General features: G+C 44.0%; 1 non-coding gene across 1 annotated transcript; it reads left to right on the plus strand.

Annotated features, from left to right (window-relative positions):
• On the plus strand, nt 1–72 carry TRNAE-CUC (transfer RNA glutamic acid (anticodon CUC)). Its single transcript has one exon. It is a non-coding gene; the product is annotated as a tRNA-Glu (tRNA).
• Nucleotides 73–7,088: the final 7,016 nt, after the last annotated feature.

The raw sequence follows: 7,088 nt of genomic DNA on the forward strand, positions 1-7,088 counted from the left end.
TCCCGCATGGTCTAGTGGCTAGGATACACGGCTCTCACCCGTGAGGCCCGGGTTCGATTCCCGGTGCGGGAACACATTGCTCCAAGTTTGTTACCTACTTGTCGGGCACCTTTATTCCACGTTGCGGTGCGCAGTCTGCGGCCACGCGTCTGCGGCCGCGTGCAAAGCAGATCAGGTGCGATGGCGGGGTCTTTCGCCAAGGAAGATGTACTTGATGGAGATGAAAAGCTCACCTGCTCCATGTGCAGCAACACCGGAAGCGCTCTAAGAACTCCCGGATTGAAGAGTGTCCTTGCGCATCCGTGCAAACCTGTGTCGCACCTAAAACGATTATCGCTGCAATAAGATCAAGACAGAGGCAGGGGCTGTTGTCATACTCTTTTGAACAGGGGAAGAATGAAAACAACAGACAAGTACAACCTGTGAGGCGTGACGAACCATTCTGGTGTGATGCACATGGGTCATATATATGTGTCTGGCGAATAGCTATAAGCCATGCATGATGTTCTCCGAACTGGCCAAAGTCTAATTTCGTGCTGATCCAAGCGTCATAACTGGATTGTATTATTCATACCTGGCATGCTCACACCCACCTGTGGTCCCGACAGCTCATTGCCTTTGAACTTGCTAATCTACCGCGACTAGTTTGCTCCTGCCTTGCGGCACCAATTTGTCACTGATGCGACATGATATATACGTATGTATCCATATATATATATATATATATATATATATATATATATATATTGTTTTGTCCGCCGTAATATGTTATTGGTCTTAAGATGCAGTGTCCACAAAATATATCAGTATCTAAGAAGCAAACCACTCACCTCAACTAACCAGTGGCAAAAGGCATGCGCCTGCATTTTCAACCAAAAAAAATAACAACAATTCATGCAAACCGTGGGTGTCACCTGCACGTCGCCCATCAATTATGCATAAGAGTGAGCTATTTGAACAGAAACTAAAGCACTTTAATCGCCAAGACAATGAAACAATGCCAGAGCTGGAGTTTGACAATGTAAATGCAAACACATTCATGCTATTTTATATGATAATACTGAAAGCATTTCTACATCTTTCCAACAGCTTTTTAACATCGGGAATATTTTAAGGCACTTAAAGATATGTGATTAAACCAATCTTTAAGAGTGGGGATTCCCAATTTGTAAAGAACTTTTGACCTATCAGGTCTTCGCCCTTTGTGTCCAAAATTCTCGAAAAGCCTATCTATAATAGTCTCATTCTTCATATAAACCAAAACCACCTGATTAACCAAAATCATTTCGGATTTCAGGAGATCAAAAGCGCCTACATGCCAAGTCTTCTTCTCAAGGAAACTATCGCTAGGGCTTTTGAAAACGGGAAATATATGCTAGGTCTGTATTTATATTTGAAAGAAGCAGTCGAAGCTGTTATCTTAAGCCCCTTTCTACGTATACTTGCTAAATATGGCATTCAACGAAAACCTTATGAAATCGCCTCTTCTTATTTGTATCGCAGAATTCAATGCGTAAAAATCAGGACTTACCTGTCATCATTCAAAAAAATAACAATGGGTTTAACCCAAGGAACACTTCTCGGCACAATACTGTTGTTATTGAACATAAATGACTTGCCTAAAGGGAGCAGTACATGATTTGCCTCTCTTACGCTGATGATACCGCGATTATTCTAAAAAAATACAAGTATTGTGGAACTTCAAAACAATGTCAATGCTCTTGTGCTTCTAATGACTTCCTGGTTTAGTGCTGGTTTTCCTACGCTGAACTCGTCAAAAACGTTTACACAGCATTACACTACCCTTTCTTCTCATTTCCAACTAAATGTGCGAGTTAACAAGTCACCTTTTGAAGAGAAAAAGGAAATAAAAAACCTTGGTGTGTTCGCTGACAAATATTCTAAATTTACGCGCCGTGTTAGTTTAGTTGCAAGCATATTAAGTAAAGATATTTGAATAATTAGTAGGGTTAGGTACTTCACTAGCAAAACAACGCCACACCCATTTTATAAAACTTTAATTCTTCCTTATCTAAATCACTGCTGCGTGATTTGGGGTGTAAATTATGTTTCCCAACTAGATCGGTCAGTAATTTTGCAGAAAGGGCTGTGCGTCTGATAGAAAATGTGAATCCTCCACAAAGCTCTGAGCCAGTCTTTAAACGATGCAACATTTGAAACTGTCGGATATCACTAATTTCCAAATGGCAATTGTGGTGCACAAATTTCTAACTTGGCAGCTTCTTGCATCATTCGATTTAATGCCCTACTCTACGAACCTACGAATCAAATGAAATAGATATCAGGCGAGTAAAACATCTAAACCAACCTTTCTCAAATGGTCATTATAGACCATTTACAACATATTGCATTGGCCCTACGCTGTAGAGCGATATTATGATTTCATATTTTCCACGAATAGCTGAGCAGGAGTGTATGAAAACAGCATGGCAACAAGGAAAGCCTGTGAAACGTGACTGACCATTCTGGCGCGTTGCACTCGAGTCGTTTTGCGACCCCCGAACCCTTACAACCACTGTGCCCCAAATATATATAACCCCAACCCCTATACAACCCCTGTTAAACAGTGGTATGAGTATAATGACTCCTGGGTCCTGAGTTCAGCCTATCCGAGTCAGACTGACTGAGTCTAGCCTATCAGAATGCGTCCGGTCAATAGCTGTGAGCCGTGCACGCTGTTCTTCGAACTGGCCAGTGTCTAATCTGGTGCTGACCTAAACACCATAACTTTAGAAGTCCAACTGGTAAGTCTCGGCGGAGGACTCTCGGGTGTATGTAGCCTTACCCCATCACTCTCAAGTCTACCTCATTCCATGGCCCCGAAATTGTCACTTATGTCCGAAATGGCTCTATTACAACCAAAACAAGACAAAAATACCTTCTCTCCCCCACCATCTGTCGATCATTTCCTACTCTCCTTTTGTCAAGGAGGCGCTGGTTGGTTACCGTAAGTGATTTGCGTTTTTGAAATACTGATATGTTTTGTGGGTACCGTACATGTTTACACGGATAATATATATTCTAACGGACCACACAATATATATTGTCTCGCCGTAGTGACAACTCCGTACCAGAAGGCAAATTACAGGGGACTGGAAGTACAACCTGTACTTCCAATCCCCCTGTCGGCAGGGTACAACGGGTCTAGACCACTGAGGGGAGGGAACAGAGATTTTTAGCCTCCCTCAGCTTTGATTATACTGCAGCGAGAATCGCTTCAGGTACGCCACAAGAATCAGTATAGACAAGAATCAGCGCATAGACACCTCTCAATTTTAAAGTTCGTGGAGCGTTTGCGGCGTTGCTGACACATAGGGCACGTCAACTTTTCATCTCCATCAAGCACATCTTCCTTGGTGAACTGCCGTGCGTCTGGGGTTTTCCAGGCGCATAGGACCTTAACATCCAGAGCCTTCACATGCATGATCTCTAATTTGCTCGGACAGATGGCCCGACTCTTCCGATCAAATGGGTTCAAGTCAAACTTTTGTCGCCTCTGCGTACCCTCTGGTGGGTACACAAACTGGACGATGAATCGAGAGCCAGCGAGTGAGGAGGTGCACGGATTATGCTATCTCCGTTGACAGCATGGAGACGGCGTGGTCACGCCCGCGTGCCTGGTTACAGAGGGAGGGATTGTGGTGAAGAGTCGTTCTTTATCATGAGCATATCATTGATGATAGGGCCGTATCACAATTCATTGCCTCCCGCATGGTCTAGTGGCTAGGATACACGGCTCTCACACGTGAGGTCTCCAAGTTTCTTACCAAGTTTGTCGGGCGCCTTTAGTCCATGACATGGTGCGCAGCCTGAGGCCGCGAGTCCGTAAAGATCGAGGAGTTCTGGGACCTAAGCCCTCCGACCGTGTCCAAAGCAGATCAGGTGCGGTGGCGGGGTTTTTCTCCAAGGAAGATATACTTGATGGGGGTGAAAAGTTAACATGCTTCTTGTGACAGCAACGCCGGAAGCGCTCCAGGACCTCCGGGATTTAGCGGTGTCCTTGCGCATTCCTACGTCTTTATGGCGCCTCTGAAACGATTATTGTTGCAATAAAATCAAAACAGAGGCAGAGGCTGTTGTTATACTCTGCTGAGCAGACGGAATATGAAAACATGCCACCAAGTACAGCCTGTGATGCGTGACTAACCATTCTGGCGTGCTGCACTAGGGCCATATAGATGTGTCTGGCCAATAGCTATGAGCCATGCATGATGTTCTTCGAACTGGCCAAAGTCTAATTTCGTGCTGACGCAAGCGTCGTAACTGGATTGTATTATTCATACCTGGCATACTCATACCCACCTGTAGTCCCGACAGCTCATTGCCTTTGAACTTGCTAATTTTACCGCGAGCAGTTTGCTCATGCCTTGCCGTACCGATTTGTCACTACCGCTACCTAATAAATACGTATATGTCTATATATACATACATATATATATATATATATATATATATATATATATATATATAAATATACATCTATTGTTTTGTCCGACACAACATATTATCGGTCTTAGGATGTACAGTGTCCACAAAATATATCAGTATTTAAAAAGCAAACTACTCACATCAACTAACCAGTGGCGATTGGCATGCGCTTTGCATGAGACAGGTAAAATTGGAATGGAAGTAAGTGCGCAGTAACAGCTCAGTGACTCGGGCCGAACGCAGATGCTGGAGCAATGTGACAACTGAGACAAATCATTTGCTGTATGACCAGCCACGGAAAACGCGCCTTTGTTGGCTGCACTGAAAAAGGTGGCAACCCTGCAGCAGTTTGCATTAGGTGGTTCATGTAAGCAAAGATCGCGCACGATGGCATTGGAAAGGTACAACTCAAAGGTCAGAATGGAAGTAAGCCGGTGATGGGGCTGTCAATGTCACCAAACTTTGCAACTAAACCTGTGGTTCTCCAACGGCCTTCACAACAAGCATTGTAGATCGTGAGAAAGTATCTCTGAATATATGATGATATTTGCTTAAGACGCGCGCACCAAGGGAGGTCAGCACGAGCTGCCGGTTAGATAGTATCACTAGATTTAGATATGAGACTAAGCTAGCTCATGATATCTTGACAGGGTGCCGGTTGTGTAGTGGTTAGGCTGCGAGTCCAGAAAACCAGAGGCACGGGCAGGGGCGCAGCCAGAACCTTGGCGAGGGGGCGGGGACACAGCGATGATAAACGGCCCCTGATAGTAAAAGGACCTTCCAAATCGCCGGATATGACCTGTGACTGATTATAACCTGTGACTATACAGTGATTTTCGTGCTGGTTCTTGAGCTGAATGTACAGGAAGTCAGTCAGTACAGTCAGTACAGTCAGTTCATTTTTAGCTTTAAATTTATATGAGTGCTTTATGTTTTCCATGTTTCCTTGGAGTTAAAAGAATGTTTGATGAATTCATCACGATGGTATTTTTTCTTGTCTAGTCTAAAAATGTAGTAAGGATGTTGCAGTAAGAAAAGTATTTTTCATTGTCTTGGCGATTGGAGTGCTTCTGTTTCTGTTCAAATAGCTCACTCTTACGTATATTTGATGGGCGAAGTGCAGTTGACACCCATGATTTGCAGGATTTTTGTTGTTGAAAATGTAGAATACCCTTTGGACAACTATCACACTGACTGACAAAAACACTGAAATACGACTTACCATTCATTACAAGAGCAGGATAACTAGTAGCCTTGTAATGAAAAACAACCTGACGGCAGACCAAAACCAATTAAATCGCACCAATGTAGTGTATGAAGTGAAATGCCCGTACGGAGGCCGCGGGCACAGTAACTCGACCTATACTGGAATGTCTGCCAAGCGATGCTATCTAACAGACAGCTTCTTCTGACCTCCTTGGTACGCACGTCTTAAGGTGATATCGTCACATATTTGGGGAAACTGTCTTTACCGTCTCGAATGCTGGTTATCAGCACAGTTGGAAAACACCACGCTCAGTTGCAAAGTTTGCCGGCATTAACGGCCTTATCACCAGCTTTTTTCTATCCTGACTTTTAGCTTGTACCTTTTCGACGTCTTTATCCTCGATCTTTGCTTACCTGAACAACATAATGCAATCTACTGCAGTATTGCCACCTTTTTTCTGTGCAGCCAACAAAGGCGCGTTTTGTACCGCTGGTCATACAGCCAATGCTTTGCCTCAGTTGCCGCATTGTTCCAACATCTGGGTTCGCCTCGAGTCACTGAGGCAGTACTGCGCACTTAATCTATTCTGATTTCGCCTGTCTCATGCAAAGCACATGCCGTTCTGCACTGGTGAGTTGACGTCAGTGATTTGTTTCCTAGGTACTCATATATTTCGTGAACACTGTACCTTTTTAGACCGCTAATATACCTTAACAAACCAAACAGCATATATATATATATATATATATATATATGTATACATATATTTTCGCAGTAGTGATACATCGGTACGGCAAAGCAAAAAAAAAGAAGAAGAAGCAAGAAAACTGCTCGCGGTAAAATAAGGAAGTTCAAAGGCGATGAACTGGCGAAACTACAGTGAGTATGAGAATGTCAAGTATGAATAACCCCACCAGTTATGACGTTAAGGTCAGGACCAGATTAGAACATTGGCTAGTTCAAAAGAACAGCATGCGTTGTTTACAGCTATTCGCCAGACACGTGTATATGGCCCGAGTGCAATACACCAGAATGGTTTGTCACGTCTCACAGGTTGTACTTGTCACGCTGTTTTCATTCTTCCCCTGTTCAGAAGAGTATGACAACAGCCTCCGTGTTTGTTTTAATCTTATGCAGCAAGAATCGTTTTAAGTGCGCTACAGGGATTGCACGGATACGTAACGACACTCTTCAATTCCGGGAGTTCTTAGAGCGCTTCCGGCGTTGCTGCACATGGGCAGGTGAGATTTTCATCTCCATCAAGTACATCTTCCTTGGTGAAAAACCCCGCCACCTCACCTGATTTGGACGCGGCCGGAAGGGCTCATGTCCCAGAACTCCTCGATCATTGCGGACGCTGTGGCCGCAGACCTGCGCACCGCAACGTGGAATAAAGGTGCCCGACATATAGGTACAAAGTTTGAGCAATATG

This window comes from Pollicipes pollicipes, unplaced genomic scaffold (genome assembly GCF_011947565.3).
Source record: "Pollicipes pollicipes isolate AB1234 unplaced genomic scaffold, Ppol_2.1 Scaffold_4002;HRSCAF=4701_pilon_pilon_pilon, whole genome shotgun sequence".
In the NCBI taxonomy this organism is placed as follows: domain Eukaryota; kingdom Metazoa; phylum Arthropoda; class Thecostraca; order Pollicipedomorpha; family Pollicipedidae; genus Pollicipes; species Pollicipes pollicipes.